The 17,383-nt window shown below is 43.1% G+C and overlaps 1 long non-coding RNA gene across 1 annotated transcript in view; it reads right to left on the bottom strand.

Moving 5' to 3' along the window:
- LOC129830164 (uncharacterized) overlaps nt 1-15,805 on the bottom strand; it is a 30,073-nt gene extending 14,268 nt beyond the window's left edge. The window contains exons 1-3 of the long non-coding RNA XR_008755496.1: nt 15,410-15,805; nt 9,752-10,130; nt 9,442-9,586 (exon numbers count right to left, since the gene is read on the bottom strand). This is a non-coding gene — a long non-coding RNA (uncharacterized LOC129830164). The remainder of the gene's footprint in view (nt 1-9,441; nt 9,587-9,751; nt 10,131-15,409) is intronic.
- Nucleotides 15,806-17,383: the final 1,578 nt, after the last annotated feature.

Genomic DNA, 17,383 nt, shown 5'->3' with positions numbered 1-17,383 from the left:
GATTAAACTAGCCAAAGAGTAGGTGGGATGTACAGTAAATTAACATCCTATGCCTTAGACGTGAACAAAGAGCCCTTCAAAAAAAATGTTTTGTACATGCCCGAACCAAGGCACATTTGGTGCCAGTAAGCCTTGTAGACAAGGCTAGAGAGGACACCCAAGTTATAGTTAACAATTAAAAATAGACATGATAGACAGTCTTCAGAACAGCCTTGGAATGAGGATAAACATCACAGCCACAAGCTCGCTCATGGCTTTGAGCAAGAAATGGACTCTCAGGAGTTAAATGGACTTAACATGGGGAGAGTCATTATGGGAGGTTTTGAAAACTAAGTTATGACATTTTTTGCAACAGCGGTAGAGAGAGAAGGGGTCCTTCGACAGTCTGTCCTCATTGCTTGACTCAATCATCCAACAATAGGCATGTTGAGGAGGGAAACACATTCATTAGATTTACTTCATACACCAAGATCATAAAATGCTTGTCTCTGGGATGAGGTTTCCAGACAAACTCATTACCTGAGTCAATTGTCCAATTATATGCCTGTTGAAAAAGCATCCACACACCAGCTTTACTTTGTTTTAAGACATTGCTTCTCCTTGTCAAAAAAGCAAAAATAAGAATTGCATATTCACTTACAACCCAATACACACCTGCATGAAGAAAGCAGGCCCCAGATACTTATATCCATTCCACCAGTAGCTAGGGCAGCTATCATTTCAGATAAAAAATCAAATAAAACCTATTAAAAAAACAGAGTAGGTATTAGTCGTATCAGTACGTCATCAGAGGAGGGAGATTCTGGTTGGGTGGAGTGGAGCAGGCCCCTTGGTTAGTCAGTGCAAAGGTCAGAAAACACACAGTAGTTCGGACAACTCACACACCTCAGCCCCAGAGAGACTTCCCATCCCAAACACACACACAGTTCAGTTGCTAGCCCTCCAGCAGGCACAGAGAATGCACTCAGACCATCCTGGGAGAGGAGGATCATTAGAGATCAGTCCTTGTGCTCTTACCACTTTGTATATTTGAACAAACTTTATATTGTAAGTTGAAACTCCAGAAAGCTATAGCAAAGTGTGGTTCAAATGTATAAAAAAAAATATCCTTCACAAGGGTAATGCAAGGTCTTAATGTAACAAAGTAATTGGTTCTGACTAGGCCACTTGATCCCAACAAAATAGTGCTTGGGCCCTTTCTGATATCTTAATCAAATGTGTATATGTACTAGAGGTCAACCGATTATAATTTTTTCAACGCCGATACCGATTATTGGAGGACCAAAAAATGCCGATACGTCGGACAATTTTTTTATATATGTAATAATGACAATTACAACAATACTGAATGAACACTTATTTTAACTTAAATTTATTTAGTCTCAAATAATGAAACACGCTCAATTTGGTTTAAATAATGCAAAAAGTGTTGAAGAAAGTAAAAGTGCAGTATGTACCATGTAAAAAAACGAACGTTTAAGTTCCTTGCTCAGAACATATGAAAGCTGGTGGTTCAATATTCCCAGGAGTCGATAGGTTTGAAGACATAAACAGCGCTGTGCCTCAAGCATTGCTAAGAGCTGCTGGCAAACGGAGTAAAGTTTGAATGAATGCTTACGAGCCTGCTGCCTACCACCGCCCAGTCAGACTGCTCTATCAAATCATAGACTTAATTATAATAAACACAGAAATACGAGCCTTGTCATTAATATGGTAAAATGCGGAAACTATCATCGAAAACAAAATGTTTAATCTTTCAGTGAAATACGGAACCGTTCTGTATTCTATCGAACTAAGTCTAAATATTGCACAACCTTCAATGTTATGTAAAATTCTGGCAACTTAGTTCGCAACGAGCAAGGCGGCCCAAACTGTTGCATGTACCCTGACTGCTGTCACGCCCTGACCGTAAAGAGCTTTTTATGTCTCTATTTTGGTTTGTTCAGGGTGTGATTTGGGCGGGCATTTTATGTTCCTTTTTCTATGATTTGTATTTCTGTGTGTTTGGCCGGGTGTGGTTCTCAATCAGAGGCAGCTGTCTATCATTGTCTCTGATTGAGAACCATACTTAGGTAGCTTTTTCCCCACATGGTTTTTGTGGGTAGTTATTTTCTGTTTAGCTGTTTTGTTTGCCTGGCAGAACTGTTCGCTTTTGTTCTCCTGTTTGTTGTTTTTGTTCGATTGGATTAAATCATGAACACTTTAAACGCTGCACCTTGGTCCACTCTTCCTTCAGCCCACGAGAAGCGTGACAACTGCATGCAATGAACGCAAGAGAAGTGACACAATTTTCCTAGTTAATATTGCCTGCTAACATGAATTTCTTAACTAAATATGCAGGTGAAAAAATATATACTTCTGTGTATTGATTTTAAGAAAGGCATTGATGTTTATGTTAGGTACATTTGTGTAACGATTGTTAGCTATGAGTTAGAATGCTAGCTAGGAACTTACCTGGGCCTGCCACGCAGTTTCCTCATGGAATGCAATCGGCCATAAAAGCCGATTACCGATTTGTTAGGAAAACTTTTTTTATTTAACCAGGTAAGCTAGTTGAGAACAAGTTCTCATTTACAACTGCGACCTGGCCAAGATAAAGCAAAGCAGTGCGACATAAATACAGAGTTACACATGGAACAAACAAACATACAGTCAATAATACAATAGGAAAAAGTCTATATACAGTATGTGCAAATGAGGTAGGATAAGGGAGGTAAGGCAATAAATAAGCCATAGTGGCAAAATAAATACTATAGCAATTAAACATGAGTGACAGATATGCAGAAGATGAATGTGCAAGTAGAGATACTGTTGTACAAAATAAATAACAGTATGGGGATGAGGTAGTTGGATGGGCTATGTACAGGTGCAGTGATCTGTGAGTTGCTCTGACAGCTGACGCTTAAAGTTAGAGGGAGATACGAGTCTCCAGCTTCAGTGATTTTTGCAATTCGTTCCGGTCATTGGCAGCAGAGAACTGGAAGGAAAGGCGGCCAAAGGAGGAATTGGCTTTGGGGGTGACCAGTGAAATATACCTGCTGGAGCGTGTGCTACGAGTGGGTGCTGCTATGGTGACCAGTGAGCTGAGAAGGCAGGGCTTTACATAGCAAAGACTTATAGATGACCTGGAGCCAGTGGGTTTGGCGACGGATATGTAGTGAGGGCCAGCCAACGAGAGCATACAGGTCGCAGCGGTGGGTAGTATATGGGGCTTTCGTACATTACTTCCGGGTTGGAGGGAGTAGTCGCATTCCGCTTCGCTCCACAGGTAGTATTACCATTTCATTTTCATTTTCATTACAGTACAACGGTTTGATTTGTTTGATCTTAGCTAGCTACATAGCCGTCTTTGTATCAAACATAATTGTGTAGTTATTGAGGTTCGCTAGCCAGCTATTTTCGTCCTAACGTAACGTAGTCAACACTGCTAGCTAGCCAGCTAGCCACCGAATAGCAGCACTGTAGAAACGATTGCATTACAACGGAACGACTTGATTAGTGTAGTGTTAGCTAGCTACACAGTTGTCTTTGCTATCTTTGATTTGTTTAATCTTAGCTAGCTACTTAGCTAGCTACATAGCCGTCTTTGTATCAAAGATAATTGTGTAGTTATTGAGGTTCGCTAGCCAGCTATTTTCGTCCTAACGTAGCGTAACGTAGTCAACCCTTGCTAGCTAGCCAGCTAGCCACCGAATAGCAGCACTGTAGAAACGATTACATTACAACGGAACGACTTGATTAGTGTAGTGTTAGCTAGCTACATAGTTGTCTTTGCTATCTTTGTATCTAAGATAATTCTGTAGTTTTGAGTAATTATCGGTTAACTAGCCAGCTATTTTCGTCCCCCGCGCTGCCGTTCTCCTACCTAGCCAACACTGCTAGCTAACACTGCTAGCTAGCCAACTTCTACCGAATAGCAGCACTGTAGAAACTTACATTACAACGGAACGACTTGAGTAGCGTAGTGTTAGCTAGCTACATAGTTGTCTTTGCTGTCCTTGTATCCAAGATAATTGTGTAGTTTAGAGAAATTTAGAGAAATTGTCGAGGTTACCTAGCCAGCTACACTTTCAACAACGCAGCCACTGCTAGCCAGCCTACTTCACCAGCCAGCAGTACTATATCATTTTAGTCAATAAGATTTTTTATTTTTTTTGCAACGTAAGCTTAACTTTCTGAACATTCGAGACGTGTAGTCCACTTGTCATTCTAATCTCCTTTGCATTAGCGTAGCCTCTTCTGTAGCCTGTCAACTATGTGTCTGTCTATCCCTGTTCTCTCCTCTCTGCACAGACCATACAAACGCTTCACACCGCGTGGCCGCGGCCACCCTGACCTGGTGGTCCCAGCTCGCACGACCCACGTGGAGTTCCAGGTCTCCGGTAGCCTCTGGAACTGCCGATCTGCGGCCAACAAGGCAGAGCTCATCTCAGCCTATGCTTCCCTCCAGTCCCTCGACTTCTTGGCACTGACGGAAACATGGCTCACCACAGATAACACTGCTACTCCTACTGCTCTCTCTTCGTCTGCCCACGTGTTCTCGCACACCCCGAGAGCTTCTGGTCAGCGGGGTGGTGGCACCGGGATCCTCATCTCTCCCAAGTGGTCATTCTCTCTTTCTCCCCTTACCCATCTGTCTATCGCCTCCTTTGAATTCCATGCTGTCACAGTTACCAGCCCTTTCAAGCTTAACATCCTTATCATTTACCGCCCTCCAGGTTCCCTCGGAGAGTTCATCAATGAGCTTGATGCCTTGATAAGCTCCTTTCCTGAGGACGGCTCACCTCTCACAGTTCTGGGTGACTTTAACCTCCCCACGTCTACCTTTGACTCATTCCTCTCTGCCTCCTTCTTTCCACTCCTCTCCTCTTTTGACCTCACCCTCTCACCTTCCCCCCCTACTCACAAAGCAGGCAATACGCTTGACCTCATCTTTACCAGATGCTGTTCTTCCACTAACCTCATTGCAACTCCCCTCCAAGTCTCCGACCACTACCTTGTATCCTTTTCCCTCTCGCTCTCATCCAACACTTCCCACACTGCCCCTACTCGGATGGTATCGCGCCGTCCCAACATTCGCTCTCTCTCCCCCGCTACTCTCTCCTCTTCCATCCTATCATCTCTTCCCTCTGCTCAAACCTTCTCCAACCTATCTCCTGATTCTGCCTCCTCAACCCTCCTCTCCTCCCTTTCTGCATCCTTTGACTCTCTATGTCCCCTATCCTCCAGGCCGGCTCGGTCCTCCCCTCCCGCTCCGTGGCTCGACGACTCATTGCGAGCTCACAGAACAGGGCTCCGGGCAGCCGAGCGGAAATGAAGGAAAACTCGCCTCCCTGCGGACCTGGCATCCTTTCACTCCCTCCTCTCTACATTTTCCTCTTCTGTCTCTGCTGCTAAAGCCACTTTCTACCACTCTAAATTCCAAGCATCTGCCTCTAACCCTAGGAAGCTCTTTGCCACCTTCTCCTCCCTCCTGAATCCTCCTCCCCCCCCCCCCTCCTCCCTCTCTGCAGACGACTTCGTCAACCATTTCGAAAAGAAGGTCGACGACATCCGATCCTCGTTTGCTAAGTCAAACGACACCGCTGGTTCTGCTCACACTGCCCTACCCTGTGCTCTGACCTCTTTCTCCCCTCTCTCTCCAGATGAAATCTCGCGTCTTGTGACGGCCGGCCGCCCAACAACCTGCCCGCTTGACCCTATCCCCTCCTCTCTTCTCCAGACCATTTCCGGAGACCTTCTCCCTTACCTCACCTCGCTCATCAACTCATCCTTGACCGCTGGCTACGTCCCTTCCGTCTTCAAGAGAGCGAGAGTTGCACCCCTTCTGAAAAAACCTACACTCGATCCCTCCGATGTCAACAACTACAGACCAGTATCCCTTCTTTCTTTTCTCTCCAAAACTCTTGAACGTGCCGTCCTTGGCCAGCTCTCCTGCTATCTCTCTCAGAATGACCTTCTTGATCCAAATCAGTCAGGTTTCAAGACTAGTCACTCAACTGAGACTGCTCTTCTCTGTATCACGGAGGCGCTCCGCACTGCTAAAGCTAACTCTCTCTCCTCTGCTCTCATCCTTCTAGACCTATCGGCTGCCTTCGATACTGTGAACCATCAGATCCATCAGTTGGGCATCTCCGGCGCGGCCCACGCTTGGATTGCGTCCTACCTGACAGGTCGCAACCTACCAGGTGGCGTGGCGAGAATCTGTCTCCTCACCACGCACTCTCACCACTGGTGTCCCCCAGGGCTCTGTTCTAGGCCCTCTCCTATTCTCGCTATACACCAAGTCACTTGGCTCTGTCATAACCTCACATGGTCTCTCCTATCATTGCTATGCAGACGACACACAATTAATCTTCTCCTTTCCCCCTTCTGATGACCAGGTGGCAAATCGCATCTCTGCATGTTTGGCAGACATATCAGTGTGGATGACGGATCACCACCTCAAGCTGAACCTCGGCAAGACGGAGCTGCTCTTCCTCCCGGGGAAGGACTGCCCGTTCCATGATCTCGCCATCACGGTTGACAACTCCATTGTGTCCTCCTCCCAGAGCGCTAAGAACCTTGGCGTGATCCTGGACAACACCCTGTCGTTCTCAACTAACATCAAGGCGGTGGCCCGTTCCTGTAGGTTCATGCTCTACAACATCCGCAGAGTACGACCCTGCCTCACACAGGAAGCGGCGCAGGTCCTAATCCAGGCACTTGTCATCTCCCGTCTGGATTACTGCAACTCGCTGTTGGCTGGGCTCCCTGCCTGTGCCATTAAACCCCTACAACTCATCCAGAACGCCGCAGCCCGTCTGGTGTTCAACCTTCCCAAGTTCTCTCACGTCACCCCGCTCCTCCGCTCTCTCCACTGGCTTCCAGTTGAAGCTCGCATCCGCTACAAGACCATGGTGCTTGCCTACGGAGCTGTGAGGGGAACGACACCTCAGTACCTTCAGGCTCTGATCAGGCCCTACACCCAAACAAGGGCACTGCGTTCATCCACCTCTGGCCTGCTCGCCTCCCTACCACCGAGGAAGTACAGTTCCCGCTCAGCCCAGTCAAAACTGTTCGCTGCTCTGGCACCCCAATGGTGGAACAAACTCCCTCACGACGCCAGAACAGCGGAGTCAATCACCACCTTCCGGAGACACCTGAAACCCCACCTCTTCAAGGAATACCTAGGATAGGATAAAGTAATCCTTCTAACCCCCCCCCCCCCTTAAAAGATTTAGATGCACTATTGTAAAGTGGCTGTTCCACTGGATGTCATAAGGTGAATGCACCAATTTGTAAGTCGCTCTGGATAAGAGCGTCTGCTAAATGACTTAAATGTAATGTAAATGTAAAACGGATGGCACTGTGATAGACTACATCCAGTTTGCAGAGTAGAGTGTTGGAGGCTATTTTGTAAATGACAACGCCGAAGTCAAGGATCGGTAGGATAGTCAGTTTTACGAGGGTATGTTTGGCAGCATGAGTGAAGGATGCTTTGTTGCGAAATAGGAAGCTGAGTCTAGATTTAATTTTGGATTGGAGATCCTTAATGTAAGTCTGGAAGGAGAGTTTACAGTCTAAACAGACACCTAGGTATTTGTAGTTGTCCACATATTCTAAGTCAGAACCGTCCAGAGTAGTGATGCTGGACGGGCGGGCAGGTGTGGGCAGCGATTGGTTGAATAGCATGCATTTAGTTTTACATTTAAGAGCAGTTGGAGGCCACAGAAGGAGAGTTGTATGGCATTTAAGCTTGTCTGGAGGTTAGTTAAAGACATCATAATGTTGTTATTTTAAACCGAGTTATATCAGATTATATCAGTATATTGCGATTTTCGGATATTTCTTAGTGCTGCGTTATAGTGAGTTGGACACGTCTTTGCCACATGGCTAATGTTTACTGCTAATTCCAAAGTTGAAAGCGACAATCTACAACCGAGCAACGATTCCTCTGGACAAAGGACAACTTGCCCAAGTTTCTGAAAAAGTAAGAAGCATTTATGATGTTAATTCGTTGTTCTGTTGGAAAATGTAAAAATACTATTCTGACATTAATTTCGGTGCGGTCTCGCTTTAACACACGCTGTATGTCGTAGTAACGTTAATTTTACAAATCTAACACAGCGGTTGCATTAAGAACTAATGTATCTTTCATTTGCTGTCCAACCTGTATTTTTTAGTCAAGTTTATGATTAGTTACTGATTAGATTAGGTGCCTCTCCCAAGATTTCTCCCAACATTTTGTTGGCAACTTGGCTACTATTCTCATTGTATAACCACGATTTGTGCCGCTAAATATTCACATTTTCGAACAAACTCTATATGTATTGTGTAATATGATGTTATAGAACTGTCATCTGAAAAGTTTGAGAAGGTTAGTGAAAAAATTATTATCTTTTGCTGGTTTATTCGTTATCGCTATTGTTGGCTTGAATCAATGCTGTTGTGTGGTTGGCTATTGTAGTAAGCTAATATAATGCTGTATTGTGTTTTCGCTGTAAAACACTTAAAAAATCTGAAATATTGGCTGGATTCACAAGATCTTTGTCAATCATTTGCTGTACGCTGTATATTTTTCATAAATGTTTTATGATGAGTATTTATGGAATTCACGTTGGTCTCTGTAGTTATTCTAGTTGCTTTGGTGAGAGTTGTGATGGTGGCTGCAATGTAAAACTATGATTTATACCTGAAATATGCACATTTCTAACAAAACATATGCTATACAATAAATATGCTATCAGACTGTCATCTGATGAAGTTGTTTCTTGGTTAGTGACTATTTATATCTTTATTTGGTCGAAATTGTGATAGCTACCTATGCAGGAAAAAAATGGGAGAAAAAAAAAAGTTGTCTTTTGCTATCGTGGTTAGCTAATAAAAATACATATTGTGTCTTCCCTGTAAAACATTTTAAAAATCAGAAATGATGGCTGGATTCACAAGATGTGTATCTTTCATCTGGTGTCTTGGACTTGTGATTTAATGATATTTAGATGCTAGTATTTACTTGTGACGCTATGCTTGGCTATGCTAGTCAGCTTTTTTACTGATGGGGGTGCTCCCGGATCCGGGATTGTGACCAAGTAGAAGTTAACACAGTGTCCAAAGGAGGGCCAGATGTATACAGAATGGTGTCGTCTGCGTAGAGGTGGATCAGAGAATCACCAGCAGCAAGAACGACATCATTGATATATACAGAGAAAAGTGTTGGCCCGAGAATTGAACCCTGTGGCACCCCCATAGGGACTGCCAGAGGTCCGGACAACAGGCCCTCCGATTTGACACACTGAACTCTGAGAAGTAGTTGGTGAACCAGGCAAGGCAGTCATTTGAGAAACCAAGGCTGTTGATCAGCCATGCCGATTAAATCGGTCGACCTCTAATATGTACTTATGTTTTAGACATGGACATTTCATATGATGCATTGATAGTATAGTTACTGAAATTACCTACCACTGGTTAGGGACTGAAATATGTACCCGTTTTTGCCTCTCTTCCACAGTCTGGTGGTACTGCTCTTTACCCTCCCGAGACTCGTCTTTCTTGTTCAGGAAGGGCTCGATGGACTTGTACTGGGCATAGAAGTTATTCATGGCATCTACAGGCATACACAATACATTTACACTTAGTCTACAAAATATAGGCTACCACATGGTGACATTGAATTATTTTATTCAGTTTGTGTCTTTCAGGTTTGTCATCTTTCAATGCAACTATAACAAATCAGTATAAAGTGCCTTCTAAATGTAACCATAATACTTACCGGCACAAGATCTTTGACATCATATATGTGCTGGAGTGTAGCGTTTGCTGGTTTTGATGTCTATTTTGTTTAAGGAGGCCAGTGTGTTGCCTCCGTTGATGTTCATGGCACATGAACCACAGATACCAGAAGCAAGAAAAATGTCACACCACTGAAAAGGACAACTCCACACTAAGACTCACTTTGTCTTTCATGATTCTCTATCATTCTAGATAAGGATACAATATATTGATAGGCCAATACACAAATTATGACACCTACTTTTATCGCCACTCTGCAAATTGCTCTTCATGCCTTAACCTCTCTGCAGGAACGTCTGAGTGTGGGGTCCATCTCATTCTTGATATTGATGAGGGCATCCAATACTATGGGGCCACAGCTGTAATAGTAGGGAGAAGGATTTGTTAACAATGCAGACATTATTCAATGAGTGCAATGCCATCAACGCAGACTAAAAGCTGATATTGATAGGTTTAAAACCTCTTGACGCTAGGGGTCAGATTTTTATTTTTAAATAACGTTCCCAAGGTAAACGGACTATTTGTCAGGTCCAGATCGTAGAATATGCATATAATTTACAGATTAGGATATAAAACACTCCAAAGTTTCCAAAACTGTCAAAATGTTGTCTGTGAGTATAACAAAACAGATTTTGCAGGCAAAAACCTGAGAAAATCTAACGCGGAAGTTATTATTATTATTTTTTTTAAATCTGTGTTTCATTTCCCGTCTTTCTTCCATTTAAAGGGGTATCAACCAGATTCCTTTTCCAATGGCTTCCTCAGGCTGTGACCAGGCTTTAGACAGTTTCAGGCTTTTATTTTGAAAAATGAGCGAGATTTTTTTCAAAAGTAGTCAGGTGTCCTTTGATTAGTTCCTGCGCGCGAGAGAGTTAGCTCTCCATTTTCTTTCTCTCTTTTATTGAATAGGTTACGGTCCGGTTGAAATATTATCGATTATGTATGTTAAAAACAACCTGAGGATTGATTATAAAAAACATTTGACATGTTTCTACGAACCTCACGGATACTTTTTGGAATTTTCATCGAACGGAACGAGGCTGTAGTTTTCTGAACATAACGCGCAACCCAAATGGCGTTTTTTTGTTATAAAAGTAATATTTATCGAACATAAATTACATTTATTGTGTAACTGGGAGTCTCGTGAGTGCAAACATCAGAAGATTATCAAAGGTAAACGATTAATTTTATTGCTTTTCTGACTTTCGCGACCATGCTAATTTGGGGCTAGCTGTTCTAGCATTGATTGATACACTCACAAAAGCTTGGATTGCTTTCGCTGCAAAGCATATTTTCAAAATCTGACACGATAGGTGGATTAACAACAAGCTAAACTGTGTTTTGGTATATTTCACTTGTGATTGCATGATTAGAAATATTTTTTGTAATATTTTGCGCCCTGCAATTCAGCGATTGTTTAGGAAAATGATCCCGCTAAAGGGATCCGTAGCGCAGAGAAGTTAAGAAAATATTTACCAATGTGGCGTACAGCAGGCCAGCCACCAGGGGGAGACTCGTCGAGGCCTGGTGACAGACGGAGTATACATCATGAGGCGATGGCACCATCTACTGGACGTGCCAGGTCTCGACGGGCTCTGCGGCCAGGACTAATTGGGGCTGATTGGGAGTTCGTGAGTAATCAAGGGCTGATTGCGCACCTGCTGTGCAAATCCAATAAAGCTGCCAGAAGGGCAGCACACAGGTAGAGAGTGGGGGAAGAAAGGACTCCCGTATAGTTGGGGACAGTTGCAGAGGTAACAGGAGTGAGTTCAGTTTTTGATCCCCACAGGATACAGCAAGACCTGGAACCAAGAAGACGGTATCCCGGAGAGGGTCTCATAGGGGAGACCTTTTCTTTTGAACTATTATTTTAATAAACACCTTTGAAATTGAGCTAATCCTACTCTGTTTGAGCCTTTTGGTCCTAGACTTTGCGTTCCGGTACCGCTTGCCGTGCGGTAGTAGAGAAAACAGTCTACAACTTGGGTGATTGGAGTCTCTGACAATTTTATGGGCTTTCATCTGACACCGCCTATTGTATAGGTCCTGGATGGCAGGGAGCTTGGCCCCAGTGATGTACTGGGCCGTTCGCACTACCCTCTGTAGCACCTTACGGTCAGATGCCGAGCAGTTGCCATACCAGGCGGTGATGCAACCGGTCAGTATGCATTTATTGTGTAACTGGGAGTCTCGTGAGTGCAAACATCCGAAGATTATCAAAGGTAAACGATTAATTTGATTGCTTTTCTGACTTTCGTGACCATGCTAATTTGGGGCTAGCTGTTCTAGCATTGATTGATACACTGCACCTCGATGGTGCAACTGTAGAACCTTTTCAGGATTTGGGGACCCATGCCAAATCTTTTCAGTCTCCTGAGGGGGAAAGGTTTTGTGCCCTCTTCATGGCTGTCTTGGTATGTTTGGACCATGATAGTTCGTTGGTGATGTGGACACCAAGGAACTTGAAACGCTCGACCCGCTCCACTACAGCCCCGTCAATGGTAATGGGGGCCTGTTCGGCCGTCCTTTTCCTTTAGTCCATGATCAGCTCACATTGAGGGAGAGGTTGTTGTCCTGGCACCACACTGACAGTTCTCTGACCTCCTCCCTATAGGCCGTCTCATCATTGTCGGTGATCAGGCCTACCACTGTTGTGTCGTCAGCAAACTTAACGATGGTGTTGGAGTCGTGTTTGGCCTAGGAGTTGTGTTTGGCCACGTGGGTGGGTGAACAGGGAATACTGGAGGGTACTAAGTAGACACCCCTGAGGGGCCTCAGTGTTAAGGATCAGCGTGGCAGACGTGTTGTTGCCTACTCTTACCACCTGGGGGCGGCCCGTCAGGAAGTCCAGAATCCAGTTGCAAAGGGAGGTGTTTAGTCCCAGAGTCCTTAGCTTGGTGATGAGCTTCCTGGGCACTGGTGTTGAACGCTGAGCTGTAGTCAATTAACAGCATTCTCACATAGGTGTTCCTTTTGTCCAGGTGAGAAAGGGCAGTGTGGAGTGCGAGTGAGATTGCGTCAGATCTGTGGATCTGTTGGGGCGGTATGCAAATTGGAGTGGGTCTAGGGTGTCCGGGAGGATGCTGTTGATGTGATGTGAGCCATGACCAGCCTTTCAAAACACTTCATGGCTACCGACGTGAGTGCCACGGGGCGGTAATCATTTAGGCAGGTTACCTTCACTTCCTTGGGCACAGGGACTATGTTGGTCTGCTTGAAACATCTAAGTTTTACAGACTCGGTCAGGGAGAGGTTGAAAGAGTCTGTGAAGACACTGGTCCGCGCATGCTTTGAGTACACGTCCTGGTAATCCGTCTGGCCCAGCGGCTTTGTGAATGTTGACCTGTTTAAAGGTTTTGTTCACATCGGCTACCGAGAGCGTTATCACACAGTCATCCAGAACAGCTTGTGCTCTCGTTCATGCTTCAGTGTTGCTTGCCTCGAAGCGAGCATAAAAGGCATTTAGCTCATCTGGTAGGCTCGTGTCACTAAGCAGTTTTCAAACCCTGCCACCTCCGACGTGCATCAGAGCCGGTGTAGTAGGATTCAATCTTAACAAACATAATCGATAATATTTAAATCGGACCGTAACCTATTCAATAAGAGAGAAAAGGAAAATGGAGAGCTCCCCTCTCGCTCGCAGGAACTATTCAGAGGACACCTGACTACTTTTGAAAACTCTCGTTCATTTTTCAAAATAAAAGCCTGAAACTATGTCTAAAGCCTGGTCACAGCCTGAGGAAGCCATTGGAAAAGGAATCTGATTGATACCCCTTTAAAAATGGAAGATAGACTGGCCAGGAAACACAGATTAAAAAATATATCACTTCCGGGTTAGATTTTCTCAGGTTTTCGCCTTCAGAATCAGTTTTGTTATACTCACAGACAATATTTTGACAGTTTTGGAAACTTTGGAGTGTTTTCTATCCTAATCTGTAAATTATATGCATATTCTACGATCTGGACCTGAGAAATAATCAGTTTACCTTGGGAACGTTATTTAAAAATAAAATAAAAATCTGACCCCTAGCGTCAAGAAGTTAATCCTGTATTGACGCTTTGCTTGTTTGATGGTTCGTCTGAGGGCATAGCGGGATTTCTTATAAGCGTCCGGATTAGTCTCCCTTCTCCTTGAAAGCGGCAGCTCTAGCCTTTAGCTCGATGTGGATGTTGCCTGTAATCCATGGCTTCTGGTTGGGATATGTATGTACAGTCACTGTGGGGACGACGTCGTCGATGGGCTTATTGATGAAGCCGATGACTGAGGTGGTGTACTTCTCAATGCCATTGGATGAATCACGGAGCATATTCCAGTCTGTGCTCGCAAATGGTTTGTGTGTTTTTTTCCCCTCCGATGAACTGTCTAATAAGCCAAATATGATTACTATTTGAATCCATGCCATAAACCATACATACATTCATACACCTATTGACAACTAGTAAAAACACATTGCATGGCCAGGCAGGCAGGAGGTATACCCATTCATAGGCCCTTTTTCATTCCCTTATTTCTTATTGTTCTTCTTTAAAAAAAAAAAAACACTCTCCCTAACTTGCCACCATTGGCCGAGTGTTCAGTAATGCCACGATATTTCAGCCCAAAGAGGTGCAAACCACGAATACAGCGCGATGCCGGTTCCGGCCTGTATAACTTTTTGCTGTACACCTCAGGCATGACGTCAGATTATGTCAAAATCAAGAGGAGCCTACTGAAAGCTATGTATTATGTCAGAGCCTCATTGCTTATACCGGGTTCAGTTATAGAAGGAGATTAGTATAGTTAGTAGGATAGCCATGGGAAGTAGGGGTGCTGAGTGTGCTGCAGCACCCCCTGAATAATCAGAATTAAAAAATATATATATTTTCACAAAAGTAGTGCACTGGGCCTTTACTTGTCCTGTATTAGCTGACCGATATAGACCTCTGACGCACAGGCAAAACAAAAAAAAGTCAGCTTTGATGCTGTGTCAAAAAAAGGTAGTTGTATACTTAAAAACAGCCAGTGAAAGTGCAGGGCGCCAAATTCAAAAACCAGAAATCTCATAATTAAAATTCCTCAAACATACATGTGTCTTATATCATTTTAAAGGTAATCTTGTTGTTAATCCCACCAAAGTGTCCGATTTCAAATAGGCTTTTCAGCGAAAGCACTACAAACGATTATGTTAGGTCACCACAAAACCAAAAATAATCACAGCCATTTTTCCCAGCAAAATATAGCTTCACAAAAACCAGAATAGAGATAAAATGAATCACTAACCTTCGATTATCTTCATCAGATGACACTCATAGGACTTCATGTTACACAATACATGCGTGATTAAATTCATATTTATATAAAAAAATCTGAGTTTACATTGAGGCTACAAGATTCAGTAAATGCAAAAACATCAAGTGACTTTGCATAGCCCATCGTTTCAACATGAATACTCATCATAAATACAGATGATAATACAAGTTATACACATTGAATTATAGATATACCTCTCCTTAATGCAACCGCTATGTCAGATTTCAAAAAAACTTTACGGAAAAATAATTGCACGCTATAATCTGAGACGGCGCTCAAACTAGCATACCACAGCTGCAAAGATAGCGTCACTATAAACAATAAAATACATGATAAATATTCCATTACCTTTGTTGATTTAGATCAGAAAGCACAAAAGAAATCCCAGGTCCACAATAAATGTTTGTTTTGTTCGAAAAAATCTGTTATTTATGTCCAAATATCTTCTTTTGTTAGCGCCTCTGGTTTACATATCCAAACGCTAATTCTGGTCAGCGTTATATCGGACAAAAACTTCAAAATGTGATATTACCGGTCGAAGAAACATTTCAAACTAAGTACAGAATCAATCATTAGGATGTTTTTAACATATAGCTTCAATAAAGTTCCAACCGGAGTATTCCTTCTTGTCTGCGTGAGCAATGGAACGTAAGTGACTTGCATGAGGAAATGGCATGATTAGCATGGCTGCTTGATGGACACCTGACTGATTCTGCTTTCATTCTCTCCCACAACATCATAGAAGTCTCATTGGAATTTCTATTGATTGCTGACATCTAGTGGAACCCCTAGTGCAGTGCAACCTCAGTCATAAGTCAATTGGATTTCTTTAGGGACTGGTGAATACAGACAACCTCAGATTTCTGACTTCCTGTTTTGATTTCAACTCAAGATTTTGCCTGCCAATATGAGTTCTGTTAATCTCACAGACATAATTCAAACAGTTTTAGAAACTTTGGAGTGTTTTCTATCCAATACTAATAATAATATGCAAATATTAGGAACTATGACTAAGGAGCAGGACGTTTGAAATGGGCACCTTTCATCCAAGCTACTCAATAATGCCCCTGCAGCCATAAGAAGTTATTAAGAACAGAATCTTGCACGATTCAATAGTTGGAATTGTAAGACTTGTTGCCCCGTCATTTTCTCTGTGATCGTCATTCTAATGGAATCCAGAAAGAACGTGTTTCTTCGTGCATAAGAACAGCCCTTAGCCATGGTATATTGGCCATATACCACATCCCCTCGGGCCTACAGCGGAATAAATGTAGTTGTATTACAATGGTGTAATACAGTGGCTACGGTTGAATTAAAACCATCTGACCATCACCCTGCATGGGTATTCTGTGCCCACCCCCATGACATACCATTTGTCAACAAAGATTACTTAAAGGATACTCATTACACTCTTGCTGGTCTGGAGAGGTTTGGTAGGCCGTCATTGTAAATAAGAATTCGTTCTTAACGGACTTGCCTAGTTAAATAAAGGTTAAATAAATAAAAATAAAAAGTAGCCCGAACTACACACAAGATGGTGTTCTCCGTTTTGCTCTACCACCCCCACAGCACATACATGTCGGTTGTGTTGCTCTAGGATGCCCACAGGCCTCACAAGATTCGTCTGAAGGTCCTTTGGTACCCGTTTAAGAAATGAATGGAAGTATATATGGAGACTGTTCAGGGCCAAAATAAGGGGTTAAATACATGTAAAAAATAAATCAAAAAGGTTTCCTGATCTTTCTTATATCTTTCAGATATAGGACAAACACTTCAGAACAAACTTCCTGTTCCATGTAAGGAATCTGTTATTCAATGCGTTTGTATGGGCCAATAGCAGTAAGGCCAAAAATAATGGTTTAATATTTAATATATTCATACTTCAAAGGGTCTTAAAATTCTAAATCAAATAACAAAATTAACCTTGGTAGGACCTTCTTAAAACTATTTCATATAGCTTTGTAGAATTGGACAGGGTTAGATTGTTATGGGTTAAACATTGTGTGCATCCATAGATACCAACCATTAATCTGTGTGATTAAAGGGGGCTGAGTTAGAACGGTGTTTGTAAGACAAGGGTTACCGAAGGGCCCGGGGCTGGGTCTTTTTACAAAAACGTCAGCAGTGTCCGAATGGTTTGAGCAACAAATCTATCTATGAAAAGCTGAGACTCTTGTGAACTCGCACATATAAAATGTTTTGCTCTATGACGCTCACAAGGTACACAAGACTTGCTGGAAGGTAAGGGGTTATAGAATATAGGAAATCCCAGGACATTGTGTATATAATGCTGTAATAAGCTCACATAGTTGCTGTCGCAAA

Source organism: Salvelinus fontinalis, chromosome 31 (assembly GCF_029448725.1).
Source record: "Salvelinus fontinalis isolate EN_2023a chromosome 31, ASM2944872v1, whole genome shotgun sequence".
NCBI classification, from domain to species: Eukaryota; Metazoa; Chordata; class Actinopteri; order Salmoniformes; family Salmonidae; genus Salvelinus; species Salvelinus fontinalis.
Note: the sequence above shows the minus strand (reverse complement) of the source record. Positions and strands in the feature narration are given on the sequence as shown.